The 19,630-nt window shown below is 37.8% G+C and overlaps 1 pseudogene; it reads left to right on the plus strand.

Moving 5' to 3' along the window:
- The first annotated feature begins 1,776 nt into the window (after nucleotides 1-1,776).
- Nucleotides 1,777-2,718, plus strand: LOC110284334 (galectin-8 pseudogene; annotated as a pseudogene).
- The last annotated feature ends 16,912 nt before the right edge of the window (nucleotides 2,719-19,630 follow it).

Raw genomic sequence — 19,630 nt, forward strand, 5'->3', positions numbered from 1 at the left:
GTGATATGCACATATAAGCAAACACATAGACAGTATTAATGTAGTCACAAGTGTGCCCACTGACTAACAACAGCCAGGTTAAAATAGGTTCAGTAAATTTATGTTTAAGTAACTGTGAAAACAACTTTACAAAAAAAGGATGCGTAGTTGCAAATGCATGCCTTACTAAGAACTAGCTGGAAGCATCTTTATGTCAGACTCAGTAAGTGGTGCTGTTTGTAGTGGGAGAATTAGAAAGGGTTAGAATAATGGAGCTTCTACAGACCTGTGTAATGCTTCTGATAATCCTTAGGGTTGATTTGCTAAGGTGTTTGCATCTTTGCATAATAAATCGGAAAGGTGACTAACTAGCCAGAGAGAAGAAGCCATGGGGTTTTTATATAAGCAGGATTCCACTGACAGATAAATCAGCATTTTTTTTTTTTTTTTTTGCTGAAATGCTCTAATAACTTTCTGGAAAACAAAACAAAACAAAACAAAACAAACCAGTAAATTAAAGCAAGAAATAAAAGTTTCTCTCTGAGCCAGACGTGGTGGCATAGGCCTTTAATCCCAGCACTTGGGAGGCAGAGGCAGGCGGATTTCTGAGTTAGAGGCCAGCCTGGTCTACAGAGTGAGTTCCAGGACAGCCAGGACTACACTGAGAAACCCTGTCTTGAAAAAAAAGTTTCTTTCATAGGAGGGCATTATTTATATAGACAAAAACATCAACTATAAATCAATGCATATTGATTTAAGTAAGTAAATTCATTGCCCTTTGGCCTGACTCAGAGGTGAGCAGAATAAAGACCCTGTCTTAGAAACTCTTTGGCTTTGCCTTTTTAAAGCAAAAATGCAAACAATGATCTCCCCAAAGTTACATTGCCTGAATTATGTTATAGTTTCAGATTTTGCCAAGTTTAACCATGTCCAAAGCAAAGCTGAATGGAAAAAAGCTGAACCATATATCAGGAGTGGATTCCAGGAAAGGGATCTATTGAGGATCTCTGCAAAGGGGCTAATAGGGCTCTATGAAACTTGGACATGGGGAGTGGACTCTATAATTCAGTTTTAGCTGCTCCACTTACAAGGGTTTTTTTATACCTCTTTTTCCCAGGTGTCTGACTAGGGATTTGGTCACATCCTCACATAGTAATTCCTGGAAGTAACGCTCACTTGACCTTTTATAGAAAAGGATAGTAAAAAGCAAATGAAGTATGAATCAGTTGTCCCTAACCATTTCTGGCTTCTGAAAAGAAAGAAACTGAAACAAACAAACAAAACCATGCAAGCAAACAAACAAACATGATGATGGATGACACTACCAATTTCTGGCCAAGGATAAGAGGCAAGATTGCTCATTTGGGGGTGGGGTACTCTCTTTAAAACTCTCTGACTGGCTCCTTTCTTATGTTCTTGTCAGAGTCACTCAGGTCATCTGCTGGTAATCACATAATACTGAGAGTTTAACAGGGTAACTGGGGCTGCAGTTTTGTCTGTTCAAGAATAATCAATGGTAGACTCTTCTGAACTGAAAATTTCTAGTACACCAATTTCATTTGACTTTTTAAGGGATAAATTCTTTTATAAGGCAAATATTTGGGATTTAAGAGCCAAAGGAGGGTTCATATGTTGCCTTCCTCCTTCACAGATTAAGAGATTTAATTATGACAGCGTTTACTACCAATGGGCTGGGGAAAGTTTTTACTTTGAGTAATCCTTAAATGAAGATTGGGTAAAGCCTATATATGGAAGAGAGACTCCAAACAACAATATCAGTAAGTTGAAAAAAGAAAAATGTTGTCCTTAAGCAACCTACAAAATGTCATTTATAACCTGATAATCCCCTATGTTGGCACCATTACTGAGCAGTTGAAACCTGGCTCTCTATAATCCATGGGCATGGTCCTAAAGATTCAGAAAGATTCCAGGTAGACTTTCAGCAGGGCAACAGCCTTAAGCCAAGAGCAGATGTGGTCTTCCACTTTTTCCCTTGCTTCAAAAGGTCCAACTGCATTGTTTGTAACACACTGACAAATGAGAAATGGGGCTGGGAGGAGATCACCTTGGACATGCCCTTCAGAAAAGAAAAGTCTTTTGAGATTGTGATTATGGCACTAAAGAACAAATTCCAGGTGGCTTTGAAAGCATATTCTGCTGTACACCCACAGGATTAACCCAGAGAAGATAGACACACTAGTCATCTATGGCAAAGTGAACATTCACTCCATTGAGTTCAGATTCAGCTCAGATTTACAGCATATGGAAACATCTACTCTGGAACTGACACAGATAAACAGAGAAAATACACAATAGTCTGTCAAGCTCCAGTTGAGCCTGCCATTTGAAGCAAGGTTGAATGCCTCCATGGGCCCTGGATAAACCTTGTCATAAAAGGAGAAGTGAATACCAATGCCAGAAACTTTAACGTTGACCTAGTGGAAGGAAAATCAAGGGATATCACGCTATACTTGAATCCATGCCTGACTGTGAAAGCATTTATAAGAAATTCCTTTCTTCAGGATGCCTGGGGAGAAGAGGAGAGAAATATTACCTGTTTCCCATTTAGTTCTGGGATGTACTTTGAGATGACAATTTACTGGGATGTCCAAGAATCCAAGGTTGCTGTAAATGGTGTGCACAGTCTGGAGTACAATCACAGATTTAAAGACCTTAGCAGTATTGATACACTTATCAGTTGATGGTGATATCTGTTTGCTGGATGTAAGGATCTGGTAGCTACCATGACTGCCCAAACCCTCAAAATACAAAATGGCTTTTCTGATACTGGCCATGTCAAATGCATCTCATGTTCACTACATTGTTTATATTGTTAAATTGAGCTCCTACAACATCAAGTCCTACTGGTGTTGTCAGGCTTGGCCATACAGTATGGTTGGCTACCTCTACATTCAGAGGAACAGATCCAGGGCAATCACAGCTCACTGCCAGCAAGGCTCTGCATATGGGGCCCCTCTTATAAACCACACTCAACAAATATTTAAGTGCCTAATATACTACATATACTAGCTAATAGGGATGGCAAGCATATTTCCTGTGTATATTCTCTGAGCTGGTCACAGACACAGCAGGGCCCAGAATGTGTGTGGTCCCTGTTTTCAGGAACTTACATGTCACACGACCAGTTTCTTGTCTCCTAATGTAGGGTCTTCCTGCTGGTATTGCATTAACCCCACTAGGGGGCTTTGCAGTTAAGGTCAGAAAAATATCCTAATGGATGGCAAACACTACTTCCCAAGTGACCCTTTTCATAATGAGCTTTCTATCCTATCTCATAATTGATGACTGTATATACATGCATAGATTAGGCAAATAAGCCACAGGCTTATACTTTATTTGAAACATAATGGGAAGTAATGAGAGCTGTCCAATTCAGATTTTCAGTAGAAGCAAATAGAAATACTGGAAGCAAGTAGGGATATTGAGGATTCAGGAATTAGCAAAGTCACTTATTGCATTAAAAGTCCAAAGGTAAAGTTAGCATCTTTTCCCATAGTTTCAGAAAATTCAGCAAGGCTACATGTGTTTCGAGAAGCCATTACTACAATGGGGGATCAGGAGATATGTATCCCAGGAAAAGTGTTCAGTTCATAGATGACTGAGATGCTGAGAGTGCACATTCTCTGCACAGTGTCCTTTCTGTTCACTTTTTCACTTTAACAGAGATAATAGACACATTCCATAGGATAATGGAAAGGTCTAAATTAAGCATCACTAGTATCAGCTTTCATTTTAAGAATAAGGTTTTATAAATCTGCCTTGTAAGAACTTGCTCCAAGGTTAACTTTCTTGAAGAAGAAGAAGAAGAAGAAGAAGAAGAAGAAGAAGAAGAAGAAGAAGAAGAAGAAGAAGAAGAAGAAGAAGAAGAAGAAGAAGAAGAAGAAGAAATATGTTGAGGATGTAGACTATTTGGATCCCTAATTAGCAGCTGTTTGAATTGGTCTTGCTGTTACTGCTACCTCACCAAAAGGGTTGTCAAACATATGACTACATTACATTATACAGGTCATCTTGAATACTTCAGGAATGTCCCCCCAAAATCATACAATGATCACACTAAAATGGCTCACAAAGATATAGGCTCAGTGAGAGATGTTAGATATAGCTCATATATTGTTTTTTGTTTTTTTTTTTTCCTGTCCTAAGCCTTGGTGAATTACCAGCGATCCTGCTCCCATTTGACCATATGAACTTGAGGACATATTACCAGGAATGCTGCTATTCAGCATAATTGGTCCAAACCATAAGCCACAATGGCTATGACTTGTTTGGAACATATACCTGAGATTGATGCAAACACCTCTTCACATAGTATGTAAACATTCTTCTTGTGGTCACTGGGTGAGGCAGTTTGGAGACTCTGCTGGGCTCCTGATATTGAACCTTTAGATCAGATTAAGGCTTTTGTTTACTTTTTAAAAAATATTTATTTGTTTTTATTTTATATGCATTGGTATTTGCCTGCATGTATGCCTATGTGAAGGTGTTGAATATACTGGATTCAAATTGGAGGTTCAGACACCTATGAGGTGCTATGTAGATTCTGACAATTAAACCAAGAACGTTGCAAGAGTAGCCAATGGACTTATTTGCTGAGACTTCCATAAAGTACCCAGCAAAGGCTGTTCATGAGAGGATAGTCTATTCTTGCTTGTATTTGGTATTTCATGCTTTTAACATAAAGAAGCAGCAGAAATTCAAAGCCATATTGATGACAGAACAGTATTAGTTCAGTTGAACAGTAGTCAAGGAATTTGGCTGAGCCAAATAAGTAGCAAGGCAGCTTGCCACTGAACATGTGGAGACTCATCTGCAGAGCACTTCAAGAATACCTATGACAATTAGAAAAGGGGTGGAAATAATAGAGCCATGAGAGGAGTGCATATTACTAAGATTTCAGGAGGATAAAATTCTTAAAGAATTAGAAAAGATAAATTACAGTTCCTGGCTATATAAAAAGTTCCACAGAATTATGATGATTTGGCATAGGGACTCAGGCACTGTCCAAAAGCTATAACAAAAACACTGTTAAGTTTTAAGAAACTGTGACTCTTAGCCCAAACCATGTCTGTACACACCAGGTGGTGTTAGGGACAGAAGTATCCTGACGTCCCATAATTGTGTGAAATCTGATAGGGGTTGACGAATCTTGATGCTTACACCTGCATAAACCCTGTAGCACCACTTTCAAATACTGAGTGAGGATTTCAAACATCCTACACCTACACCAGAACAGTAATGCTTAGCACTGTCCTCCAAAAGTTCCCTAACACTAGAAAGCATTTGTTACTGTTCCCAGTCGTTTATTGTGCCTTCTACCTCCTACAGCCAAACACCATAGGGGAAACTGTAGTGAAAATTTTGGAATTTACTTTCTTTTAAAAACAGGGAAATATTATATGAATATGTTTGTATTTTAATACCAGGTATCAGGATATAGGGTTTCTTCAGGACAGCTTACTATGTTTTTCTAGTACTCTAGTAGAAGCATGATTTTGTCAGCTGCAGAAAGTTTCTGAGATTGTGTGACTTTTGGAATTATGAGAATTTTTCAGAAGGTATATAAATGCTAGAGCCCTAGTTGGAGGCTTGTTGTTAGTTATTGCTTGTTGTTGGTTGCAGTTTGGGAAGTAGTTTTGTACAAAGAATAAACAATGAGAAGAATAAATTAGATATCCTTATGGCTAAGTTCAAACTTGATGGAGGAATTTTGACATTCCTGAAGAGCAGGAAATAGTCTAACAATAATGTGGCCTCCTTTTATATCCCTGACCTTATTCAGTGATCTCTTTCCTTTCCTCTGTTTCCTTTTTTTTCTCTCTTATCTAGTGTTAGGGGGGTTTAAAGAGTAGAAGAAAAGAGGTGCAAAATGGTGGAATAAAGAAGAATCCACAAAGTAGCTAAGAATGGCTACAGGACAAAAGCTGCTGAAGGTGAGCACTTGAGGTGCATCCTCTATGTACCCTTTTCTGTATGGGTAGAAGAAAAGACCCCAGCAATTGGCTTGATAACTAGTCTTGTTCTCAGACAATGGGATGCTACCACAATCATTCAGGACAGAGAGCCCCTCCCCTTGTTTAGTCAATCTTCTCTGTAATGTTTTATTAGATGCATTCATGTGTATAGAAACAATTCTAAATCTTGACTAGTCAACTAGAAGATTAGATATCACAACTGTGCTGCAAATTGCACAAATGTATAGAAAAATAAAAGAAGAAAAATAAATTTTACAAATAAAAGAGCATATTCTATCACATTTCATTATATACAAATATTTTCTTAAATTGAAATATAATCATGTAATCTGCAACTTTTAAAATGTCATACAAATTGATTTCATATATTTTGTACATCTCTATTATATGTGTACATGCCACAGAAATCTGCTGAATAATTGTTTGTGTTTTAATTTTTGTTTTATTTTCTTTGTTGGTATATGTGAGCTGTAGCCAGTTCACTTCCTTTGTTATGTTTTGTCATCAGGAAGGCTATACTATTTTTGCCACATTACATTATTATAATGCCTGGGAGCAGTTATAGCTCTTCCTCCCTTCCTTCATTCCTTCCTACCTACCTCACTCTCTACCTCTCTTTCTCCCTCCCTTACTCCATCCATCCATCCATCCATCCATCCATCCATCCATCCATCTATCCATCTATCCATCCATCTATCCATTCTTTCCTTTTCCTCTTCTTGCTATGAAGTTATTCTTCAAACAACTCTCCATCTTTATTTTTTTTAATATATACTTTAACAAATCTCAGTGCATAGAGAAAGGATTAGGGAATGCTACCAAGGACAGAGTGTAGAGATAAAGGATATAATTCAGTTTCTACAGATATTACCTTCCAAGTATGCTTACTTACCTTACACCTCTAAATGTGTTGTAAGAAAAGTGACTCATTTAGATGATTTACTAGGGAGACAATTTCTCTGGGACCATGTATTTACTTTGTGTACATGTGGAGAAGGGTGTATTAGTCAGAGTTCTCTAGAGCAGCAGAATTTATATTGTCCTCTCTTTCTCTGTCTCATATATATTTTGTACATCTCTATTATATGTGTACATGCCACAGAAATCTGCTGAATAATTGTTTGTGTTTTAATTTTTGTTTTATTTTCTTTGTTGGTATATGTGATATATATATTATACGTGTGTGTATGCATGTGTGTGTATGTGTGTGTGTGTGTCTGTGTGTGTGTTCAATGCTCCAGTGTAGGGGAATGCCAGGGTGGGAAGACAAGAGAAAGTGGTTGGTTGGGGGAACATCCTCATACAGTCAGGGGGAGGGGGGATAGGATAGGGGGTTTGCAAAGGGGAGACCTGGAAAGGGCAAAAAATTTGAAATGTATATAAAGAAAATATCCAATAATAAAGGAAAAATATAACTACCATATTCAAGTCACTTGGACTATTTGTAGATTATAATGGTGGATTTCATTTTCATAAGAAGACAAAAAGGTCACAAATACATAGCAAGTATAATGTTAGGTGACTGTGCCCTCACTGACCTGCTCTGTCAAGAGTATCCTGGATGGGAAGATTGGTGCAGATGCCTTTCTGAACAACACACCTTTCTTAAGGAGGAAAAGGTCAAGTTCTAAATATACATTGAAGAGTTACTTTGTCTTATTTTTTGACAAAAATTAGTCGCGAGAATATTAGAGAGCAAAATTGTACATTATTAATATAGGAGGTATAGGAAAGAATTGTGGGTTTTTATAGCCTTGGAAAACATTTTACACAAGATGGAATAAGAAAATGAAACAATTTATGTAAAGTAACAAAGTTGTACATATTCTTAGAGATATGCTAAAGTCTAATGGAGTGAAAATAAATCCAAAATGCATACTCCGTTTCTGCTTTCTTAAGAAGAAATTTGTCCCTGCTTCCGTGAGGAACATATAAATTTACTAACATGAGGGAAGGTAGGAGTGAAGGACAAAAGGGTACTATACAACACATGGTTCTGAAAAAAAATCCCATAAATATTTTTAGCTTTTGAACATTATTTAAAGGTACTTTGGGTCCTAGATATGAAAGTATAAAATTAGGTAAGGTATTGGAAGACATGGATAATGATAGCAAGAAGGAAGAAGAAGCTATTTCATCTCTACCTCCTATTTATGAGATGTCAGACAAGGTAGGAAAGAATGATGAGCCAAGGCTTGAAATTGACTTGGAGGAACATGCTGGGTGCTACATGCCAGAACGTGCTGGCTGCTACATGTCATAATGAATATTGGTCTCCTTTTTGGCACTCTCTTAAGATATTGTTTTTGTAAAGATATAGGCAAGGATATCCCAGAGACAGAAGAAAATGAAACAAAAATAATTAGCTTGGCTTGTTGAAAAATTTGAGAAGATGCTTGGCAAAGGGAGCTTAGATAATAAGGATTCAAATGAGGAGGAGGATGAAAAGAAATCAAAAGAGAAGGTGACTGTAGAATGTTATTTACTTGCACTCAAGGCTAAAAAAAAAAAATGAGTGAAAACCTCTTAGACTTAGTTCTAATGCTTTTTTATCTCCCATGCAGGCAGGTTAAAAACAGGCAGTGGATAGAAGAGAAGACATTCAGGGCTATGCGTTACAATGCCCAGTTTTTGAAAAGCAAAATCAGCAGTGTAATCTTCAACGATATCACATCCCCATTCCTTTTAAACAGCTAAAGGAATTAAAAGCTGCCTGTGCTTAGTATGGCTATGTTAGTTGGCCTGCCAACTGAGGCTCTTCTGTGTGCAGACTGGAAACCGTTAGTTCCTGCGAGTTTGGGGGAAAGAGATTGTTATACAAGATGAAATTTTATGAAAGACGTCAGCATACTGCTGAACTCAATGCTAGAGCTAATAATCCTGTTACTTATGATATGTTTGTAGGAGAGGGTAAATATTCAGTTGGGCAGAATCAAAGATTATTTGAATCTGGCGTTTATGCTTAGATTGGTGTTGCTGGTCAAAGGGCATGGAATGCTTTACCTACAAAAGGAGATTTGTTTGTTTGCTTGTTTGTTTGTTTGTTTCATTTTTCGAGACAGGGTTTCTCTGTATAGTCCTGGCTGTCCTGGAACTCACTTTGTAGACCAGGCTGGCCTTGAACTCAGAAATCTGCCTGCCTCTGCCTCTGCCTCTGCCTCTGCCTCTGCCTCTGCCTCTGCCTCTGCCTCTGCCTCTGCCTCTGCCTCTGCCTCTGCCTCTGCCTCTGCCTCTGCCTCTGCCTCTGCCTCTGCCTCTGCCTCTGCCTCTGCCTCTGCCTCTGCCTCTGCCTCTGCCTCTGCCTCTGCCTCCTGAGTGCTGGGATTAAAGGCATACTCGGCACCATACCCGGCTGACTAAAGGAGGTTTATCACAAGATATTTCTAAAATTCACTAGAGTGCTAATGTGGAATTTTTTCAGGAAATTTTTGATCATTTAATTAAGACTGCAGGAAGAGTTATTGGAGATGCTTATGAAGGCATGTCATTAGTTAAACAACTGACCTGTGAAAATGCTAACTCCACCTGCCAGGCTGTAATTAGACCTTATAAAAAAGCCAGTTCTAGTATGGATTATCTTCGATTATGTTCTGATATTGGTCCCCTTTGTATCCAGGGTGTGGACATGGCCACTGCACTGCAGGGAAAATCTATGCAACAAATTTTGTTTCAACAAACAGGAAAAGGAAAGAGGAGATTTAATGGGCCTACTGGTAGTTGTTTCAGGTGTGGGCAGAGAGTGCATCAAGTGAGAAACTGTCCAGATAGAATTAAGGAAACAAAAAATGAGAAAAAAACAGGTCTTTGTCCTCAATGCAAGAGAAGGACACACTGGGCTAATGAATGCAAGGCTAAGAGGGATGACTTAGGAAATCCTCTCCCTCAGGGAAATGCGAGAGGGTACTAACCCCAGGCCCTAAAACAATTTTATGGGCCAATGCAGTTCATTCCTCAACAATTTAATTACTTCCACATTTTCACTTTACTGTCAGATCACATCCAGTAAGTGAGTTTTTAAATAATTTATCCAAATTATGATAACTTGTATTTTCATTTGAACAGAATTTTGAAATCTGTTTTGCTATGTGTTTTGATTATTATTGATTTAATTTACAAATTATCTGTTTAAATTTTTAAAACAATATTTATTTTGTGTATATATGTGTGTCTGCATGAGTGTATACCAAGTTTGTGCCTGTAGGTATATAACTCACAAGAGAGCATCAGATCCTTTGGATTTCTTGTTAGAGGTGGTTTTGGGCTGGTGGGTTCTGGGAATGGTCCTCAGTCTCTGGAGGATTAGGGAGTGCTTTTAACTTCTGAATTCTTTAAAAACTATTGTTATATTTAATGATTTGTCTTTAAATTTTATTTTGCCCTTTACGTATGGCTCTGAGTACTAGCATGTGTGTGTGCTTGTGTGTGTGTGTGTGTGTGTGTGTGTGTGTGTGTGTGTGTGTATCTATTCAAACAGCTTGGAGGATTGTGAATGAATGTCAGAGAACTTGCAGGAATCAGTTCTTTCCTTCTGTCTTATGCATCCCGGGGATGGAACTTAGCCAAACTTGTCAGCAAGCAGCTTTATCTACTGATGCTACTCACTTCTTCCCTGATTTAGAATCATGTACTTCCTTGTATTAATATCCTTCATGATTTATTTTGATCTATTTATAGCATAATTTATTTGGTTTAATTTATTACTAGTAGTATTGCTACTCCTCCTCCTACTACTAATTTACTACTACTACTACTTCTACTACCACGACGACTACTACTGCTAACAACAACAACAAGAATAATGTTCGATCGTGTGAGACTTGTGGACTTACCCATACCATGGTACAAATGTGAAGAAGGGTACCATGAAGACATGGCACACTTCAGAAGATGCTCTGATGAAGTCCTCTCTTTCATCCACCTTTATGCGGGTATGGGAGTGGACACACAGCATCAAGATTGCACAGTAATCACTTTTCACTGCTGAGCCAATGTGCTAAGCTGCTTTGCTTTTCTTTTCTTCAGAGAGAGATAATTAACCCATTCATTTTAAATTTTTCATAACATGTACACTTGAGACTAGAAGTTTTCACAGAGACAGGTTTCTCTTAACTCAGTTATTTCAATTTACTTTTCGTTTTTTTTTTTTTCAATTTGGTTTTACGTTATCGTAATTTAGCTTAAAAAAATGGAAATTTAAACATAGTGTGTTCTAAAACCAATAATGGGTTTACTAAGTTCAAATCTATAACAATTTTACATTTACACACAAATAATGAGGTAATACAAAGAGTTCTCACACACCCTTTATCCGTTCTATCTTCTATTGTCTTCTCATTGTTTTGCAACATCTGTGGCAAATAAAGAGCTATGAATGGAGCTTTAATAAGTAAAGGTCATACTTTTAACCACATGTTGGCTTTGTACAGAACTCTATCTAGTATGCCACTCATCATCAAGTCTTTATGTCCCCTTAGGTTTCTTTTGACTGAGTCAGTTTCTTGGACTTTCGTTGTTGTTTTGGATGACATCAAGAGACTTGATTTCTCCTTATCAGAATTGCCTTCTCTGGGAAAGGCTGTGTCTTAATTGACTAGGGTTTTACTGCTATGAACAGACACCATGATAAAAGTAAGTCTTATAAATGACAATATTTAATTGGGGGCAGGCTTACAGGTTCAGAGGTTCAGTCCATTATCACCGAGGCAGAAACATAGCAGTATCCAGGCAGACATGGTACAGGATAAGCTGAGAGTTCTACATCTTCATCTGAAGGCTGCTACCAGAATACTGGCTTCCAAGAAGCTAGTAGTAGGTTATTAAAGGCCATACCCAGAGTGACACACCCACTGCAACAAGGCCACACCTCTTCCAAACAGTGCAACTCCCTGGGCCAAGCATATACAAACCATCACAGGCTGTGATCGTTTTCTCAGAATTATAATGGAGTTATAGTAGCCTATAGAAGGTAGTGTAGGTAAAATCACATTTTCCCAGTATTGTCTAAGAGGAGCATACTATCAACTTGATTAAAATTGTTGACATTGTCCTTGGGTACCTGGCTGAGAGAGTGTTTGCTGGGCCTTTTGCATCACACTTTATTATTTTTTGGAATAAAGTCATTAATAACAACACATGCATAATGGGGTTTCTCTTAATAATTATTAGTTTGAGATTAAAATCCAAATTATCAGTAATTGTCTTTATTAATTTTTTTGTGTATGTAGATGTGTGCATGTATGTGCATGCCTTGTGTGTGAATTGCACATGTGGGTACAATTAGATGTATATGTATACGAATATGTATATGGCAGCCACAAGTCAACCTTGACTGTTGTTATTCAAACCCTATTCATCTTGCTTTTTTGGAACAGGATCTTCTTCTTTTTAGAATTTGCCAAATGAGCTAGTCTGAATAGAGAGTAGGCGTAGGTGTTATCCTATCTCCATATCCTCCCACTATTTGAATCTTAAGTCTGTGTTATCACACCAAGCTTTTGCCCAAGGGTTCTGGGGATCAAATTCTGCTCCCCATACTTTGAGAGGAAGTGTTTACTTATTGAGTTTGAGCATCTCTCTAGCTCCAATGGAAAGAGAGGCCCATTGGACTTGCAAACTTTATATGCCCCAGTACAGGGGAACACCAGGGCCAAAAAGTGGGAGTGGGTGGGTAGGGGAGTGGGGGGAGTGTATTGGGGACTTTTTGGATAGCATTGGAAATTTAAATGAGGAAAATACCTAATAAAAATTAATTCAAAAAAAAAAAAAAGAGCATCAAGCACTCTTAACCACTGAGCCATGTCAAGTCCTCATTTGTGATTTCAAGTCTATTTTTTAGTACATAAGAAAGTGTTACCCTGTCTTTCTTCTTTTTGTATCTCTGCTGTCTTGGCCCCTGTTCTCCTACTGCCCTTTAAGACCCACACCCATTCATTCTCATGGATTTTTTTTTGTCGGTTCCACCATTTTTCTTTCCATGTCCAGATAAATTGCAGCATTCTCCATTAAAATGCTGAATTCCTCAACATTAAAAATTGGACATTTTGATTCATTTTCAAAATTATAATTTTGAAATATATGTGTGCTTAACATGTAATAATATATGTGCTAAATACTTATTTCCAAGAATAGTGTCACATCTCATGAGGTGAGCATGTCTCTTGTCTTTCATCCTATAATTTTCATAGGTTTATGTTTTTGTTGTTGTAGGTTTGCTATTTTGCTATTTAAAATGCCTCTCGCACAAAACACTAATTCAGAGAACAATGACAATGAGATGTTCCAAGAAATTTTTAAACAAAAATACACCAGAAACAAAATTGTGTGGGATCTTTTACCTCAATTTTGGTGTGTGACTAAAAGGAACCTAGCCTGGTGTTTTCCTCAGAGTCATGCATTCACTGATTCAGTGACCACGACAATTTGATTGTACCTGACATGATTAATGAGCTTCCTCTCCTTACATTTCACATTAATGACCTATAATCACCTCTGTCTTCAAAATACTAAACATGTGTGTCCAGTTTGGCATGTGTGTGAAGGTATGTTTCAATATACACATGTGCATGTGGAGGCCAGAGAACAATATTAGATGCTATTGTTTGTATATGTTCCAGCCTCTTTCCATAAGACAGGGCCTCTTACTGGACTGGAGCTTCCTAAAGAGTCAAGGCTTTCTGTTCCATGAGTACTAAGGAAGTAACCTGACTCCTCTTACCCAAGATTGGAATGACAAGTGTGCACTATCATACCTGGCTTTTTAAGGGCATTTTGAGTCCCTAACTCAGGTTCCCCTGCTTCCAAGACAAGCTCTTTTTAACTCTTTCCTGCAATTAATACATTATGTATGCATTTCATACCAAATTTTATGGTCACTGATGTTCAAACCAGGACTCAATATTCTCTGCTCTGGAGCAATACAATATGAGACCAACTGGATGAGGTATTGAAAATTATGAAAAAAAAAACCTAGGATTTTCTATCTAAATATGTTTATATGATTCATGCAGTTCCAAAGACTTAACTATGGCTTATGTATGTGTTAATGTGTGTGTACATCTGTGTGAGTGTGTGTGTGTGTGTGCAGGTAAGTGCTCACTATGGAGTGTGTGGAGTTCAGAAGGAAATGCAGGTCTTGCTCTCTACTTTTCACCTTTTTTGAGACAAGGTCTCTTGTTGGTTACCTCTGATTACATGAGGGTAGTTAGTTGGCGAGCTTCCAGGGAGTTTTTTTGACTCACTCCCACACATAACTCTGGCAGAGCACTGAGACTTTAGACTTCATTTGGCTTAATGTAAGTCCACTTTTGAAGATCCGATTCTGAGCACCATATCTGCATAGCTAGAGCTCTGTTTACTTAACTATCACATTTCATCATTTTCTATCTCTCTATTGTAAGACCGTGAAAGCCAGCCTGATTCCTGGTTGAGCTAAGGCTAGAGACCCTGGTGGTCCTAAAGGGACAGTAGATGTTTTGCCTGACTCCCAGACACCAGACTCCTGGCATGAGGCCACAGCCCTCTATAGATTTGTGGCCATCAGTAACATAGGGGCAATGCCCCCAACCCCTCCACAGGTAGAAGACTTGATCTTTAGTCATATAACCTCAAGACAGACCTCCATTTTAATAAGGTAACTGAAGGCCTGGAGGACTTAAACTCTCCTTCCCAGACACTCCTCCATGCAGAAGGTATTTAACCTCAAGCCAGCCCTGAAAAGTGGGATACGGTTTTACTCATCCACTTTCAGCCATGAAAATAAATGTCTTAAAACTATGGACTACTGCCTCTTTTCACCAGGATCTGCAGTGGGCAGCCGTGGATGCCTTTGCCTATAGAGTCACTGTCTAATCTCCTGTAGAAGGCCTCTGTGAGCTCCTAGCCATGGCCTCCACCAAGACAAGCCAAACCTAAGCCACCCTCCCATGGACAAGCCAAGGACTCTCTCCCTGTGGGACCAGCCAGAGAACCCTCCCTTTTTCCCCTCAGCCCGGGACTAGATCTAGCCTGCAGCCCCCCTACTCCATTTTCAGCACTTCCACAGCATCCAGTGGTACCACATACATCCTGCCTCCCTGAGCAGCTGAGCCCGGTGGTGGAGCAGACGAGCGACCCTATAACCCTATACTCTATTATGGTTGTAGCATATTTTCCATTTTCTCAACTTCTGGCCAAAATTTCTTCAAGTTCCTGTTAGCGATCCTGGAAGTTCTCACCAAACAACCCCAAGTGGATTGATGTTGTACTTCATTGCTCTGATGTTAACCCTTCCACATAGCTCAGGTAATCTTTATTTAGGATTAAATTATATCAGCCGTATTTCTACTGCTCTCTTTCTCACTAGATGGCAATTTTTTTATATGATGTTGCATCTCTTTGGATCCTCGTTACTAATCCAGGAGTCTAATATGCAATGGGATCCTAATAAATAGCAACTTATTATTTTTTTCCAAATAGATTGTACAAGTTGCAAATGGATTCTAGAAGTAGATCAAGTAACTCTTTTCTTGGAGAAAAGAAGTCATAGCCAGTAAACGAACTGGTATAATGTTATCTCACTAATACTTTCCGTGATCCTTGAGCTCTGAGGCAAACTCCATGCTTCCTATTTTATTCTTGAGTAGAGAGCCACAGCATCTGACAGCACCAGCTTTTCATTCCTCAAGGAAATGTTATAATACATCAATAAAGAAAGCCATCTGTATCTTCTGGTCACTGATCCTATCTCCTGGAAACCTCTATTTGACTTGAACTACAGTCCTGAGGGTTATCTTTGAATATTAGAAAGTGACAGGTGTAAAGAACTGAAAGATAAGACAGCTCTTTAAATATTGGTTTCTTCTCTATGACAAGGATCTGCTTGAAAAAATAAATCACCACAGAAGACTGCCTTTGTATACTCTGAGTCTGTACTCACAAAGTTTTCCGGAGATAATCATAGATAATTTGCCTTGAGATGTAGAATCATGTTCAACCAGATGAGCTATCAGAAAAGTTCCTACAAAATAGCCACTGTATTTCTAAATGCGCTTTATCAACGGCAAAAAGCCATGGTTCTCATCTGCAGTACTGAAACACTGACCATGGCAATACATACCTGTAATCTCTGCACTCAGTACATAAAGGCAAGCGGGTCAGAAATTCAGGATTCTCTTCTGATACATAGTTAGTTTTGAAGCTGTGCTACAGATGTTTTCAAATAAATGAAAGATAAACATTTACTCTTTTATTGAAGAAAATAAAAATATTTCAACTGCAAGTGAATGATAGCATTAGTATTGAAATACATTCTCATACTAATAAAAATGAACCAATTTATTATGCATAGGACTTCAGTGATTATTACTATAAGATATGACAGCCCAGATTTAAATTTTTTAAGCAATAAAGAGTAGGTTTCAAAATGTCCAGGTACAAAACCAATGCATTTCAAATTTGTTGAATTTAGACAGGATTTAATTCCAAAATGTCCAACTGTAATATTTCTATGGTTGATATCATGCAACAGTGCCTCTAAGACTGAGTACTTTTAGGATCATGTCTCCTTTTTACACTAAGCCTCCTAGAATCAGTGTTAACTTAACACAAGGTTAACCTTGGCTTTTGAGCAATACAACAGAGCTCCATCAGCTTAGCCTGTGGCAGTAACTCCTGGCTCCTCCATACACATGGAAAGCCCAATCAAGTCTGTTTGGGAGTCAACTTCATCTAAATGTAGATGTGCCATTTGTCTTTGGCCTCTGATCACACAATGTCCTTATCAATTTCCTTTAGATTCTTGTAAAGTGATTGGTAGTAAAAAATTAATGCTTTGATTTATGTTCATATCCTAGCTTAAGTGAGTGGTGAAAGTTTTATATTTGAAATATTAAACTTTCCTAGAAATGTAATATTTGAGGATTGCCTTTCAGTGAGTATTTTTTTAATGGGAAATTCAAACATTTTTAACAGTTCCTGAGTTCTTGATTTGTAGAATTTCTTTGCTCTTTTTCTATTCCTATTGCTTCCTCTTATCCATCATACTTTTGTTTTAATTGAAAAGTTTTAAATAATGTATTATATAGAAACACACACAATTTAATATGCACGTTTACTGGATCTGTTACATTTTTCTACTATATATGCATATATTACAAACATGCAGAGAGAAGTTGAAGGAAAGAGAAGGGAGAAGGAGACAGGGGATAAAAAGAAAGTGAAAGAAAGAGAAAAGAGACACAGAGAGAGAATTTTCTGAGTTTGCAGGTTTATTTTGTCTTTTTGGTCCTGGACAATGTGGAAACTTTATTTCCTTTGCCACCTTCTACATGTGTGTGTGTCTGCCGAAGAGTGTCTATGGCTGTGTCTGCCTGTGATATACTTGTTTGCATGTGGACAAGTGCTTGGCAAAATATGGGTGTGGTCAGATGATGCCCTAGAATATCCACTTTCATCTTCTAACTTGTTTTGGCCAAAGTGTCTCTTGTTCTCTTTTGCACATACCAGGCTCACTGGCCCAGGATCACTCTGGTATTCTCCAGTCTGCTTCATCTTGAAGTAGGAACAGTGAGATTCTGGATGCACACTCCTATATTCAGCATTACCAACTGGGAAATCTCCTTAGCATTAAGTGTGTGCATTTAAAATTAGCTTATTACACACTGACTTTGTGGCTATTTCACACATCATATGAACCTGTAGTTACATTCAGAGTGTGCTCTGGATCACCTTAGAACCTCTATTTTATTTGTATTTCTAGTAAGAATCACCAACAAATATATATATATATGTAAATTATCTATGAAAATAATGTCTGTGTCTTAGGCAGGGAAATGATTGATTTCTTATCTCGTAGTCTTCAAGGAAAACTACTTACAGCAAGGATAGACAGATGTCTTGGAAAAAGTGCCAGCTGAGCAATCTTGAAGACTGAAGCTCTGACTTCAACATCTATATGACAAAGTACTCATCCTTCAAATGCCTGTCACTAGAGCTCTAAAGGATGTTATGTAAAGGCACATGCATCCCAAAAAATAATGCACACATATCCACATGGAAACATATACATACATAAACAAACAAACAAATAAATACATATTTTTAAGAGAAAATTACTTATGACAAAAAATATACAAAACTAAACCAATGATGTAAGAAAAAGGCTTTTCATAAAATACCATTTTTAGGAACTCTACAAAGTCTTCTACTTGTAAATCTTAGTTAAGAATATTATTTGGTAGTTTCCATATTAGTTTTATGAACTTTGGCTAAGAACGTATTCTGGCAACCACGCTTTAGTAACTTCATCTCAAGGTATTAAATTTTCATGCCAACAAAAATGGCTGCTTCATGACTCAGTCAATTCTTGTTCCCAGGGAAGCACAGAAAGCCCTTTATTTTTGAGACCTCTTTTTACATGGAGAATTTTAGTATAGATTCCAGGAATGTTATACTTTGTTTTCAGAGTTGATAGGGAACTACTTCATACCATTCCAACTAATCAGCATGTCCAATACTTATTCTTTGTATTGAAATTGAGGAGTGAGAAGACACTCCTTGTGAAACTTAATTTCCCTTTTTGTGGTTAGGTGCCACAGAAACAAATGTTCTCTGTCCAGTGACCAAATTATAGACCAAACAGAGGTTCATGTTACCATTTAATAGACAAAAGTGTTTACCAGGGAAATGAACACATTGAGGGGGACAGAGGAAGGCAGAGTTATTCAAAATTGGAAAAGAGAACAAAACCATCAAACAGGAGGCATAATCTGCACCAGGATACATACTTATTAAAGAAAATACGTTGTTGCCTGGAGATGTGTTTATGGTGCCTTTGATTTTAATGTTCTGTTTTAAACATATGCTCACAGAAATAGTTTAAAGAGCAATGAAATAAATTATTGATAATATTTAATGATTAAAATGATGATCTTTCCACACTTAGTCTTTAAAAAACATTTATTGGTTTCAATACATTCCTGTAAAAGTATGTGTTATAAAACAAAATACTTCTTTTGTTTGGATTGTATGCAATATTTCTCCACAGACTCAAAAAACAAAGTACAAATAAAACAACATGCAAGATTCACTAAAAAAACATACTTTTCTGGAGAACTGGCTTTTTGTTTTGGGGTACAGGCACGTGCATGTGTCTATATGCATGTCTGTGGATATATGTTTATATGTGTATGTATGTTTGTGTGTATACCCATTAAATGAAGCCAGAGTGCTGGTTTTGGTGTGTGTTGTAGCTTGCTTCTTTGTTCTTGTAAATAAATACCATGACTAAGTTAACTTCTGGAAGACACAGTTTCTTTCTGTTTATGATTCCAGAGGGATAGAGTCTATAATATCAGAGACATTGTTATATGGTTGTTATATGGCATTCCCCTGAACCGGGGCATATAATCTTCACAAGACCAAGGACCCACCCTCCAATTGATGGCGGACTAGGCCATCCTCTGCTACATATGCAACTAGAGACACAAGCTCTGGTGGGTACTGGTTAGAGTTTACTAATTTCAGATGAAACCAGCCTCTATGAGAGAGAATTATACCATTTCCAGCCTCACATTGTATACTGTGCACTTATACAACATGAGTGAGGAAGCTAATCAAACTGCACAACTGTGAGGAAGATCATAGGGCAGGCATAATTAGGTGAAAGTAATTAGGAAAGA

This window comes from Mus caroli, unplaced genomic scaffold (assembly GCF_978045245.1).
Source record: "Mus caroli unplaced genomic scaffold, Mus_caroli_1 scaffold_18, whole genome shotgun sequence".
Lineage (NCBI taxonomy): Eukaryota > Metazoa > Chordata > Mammalia > Rodentia > Muridae > Mus > Mus caroli.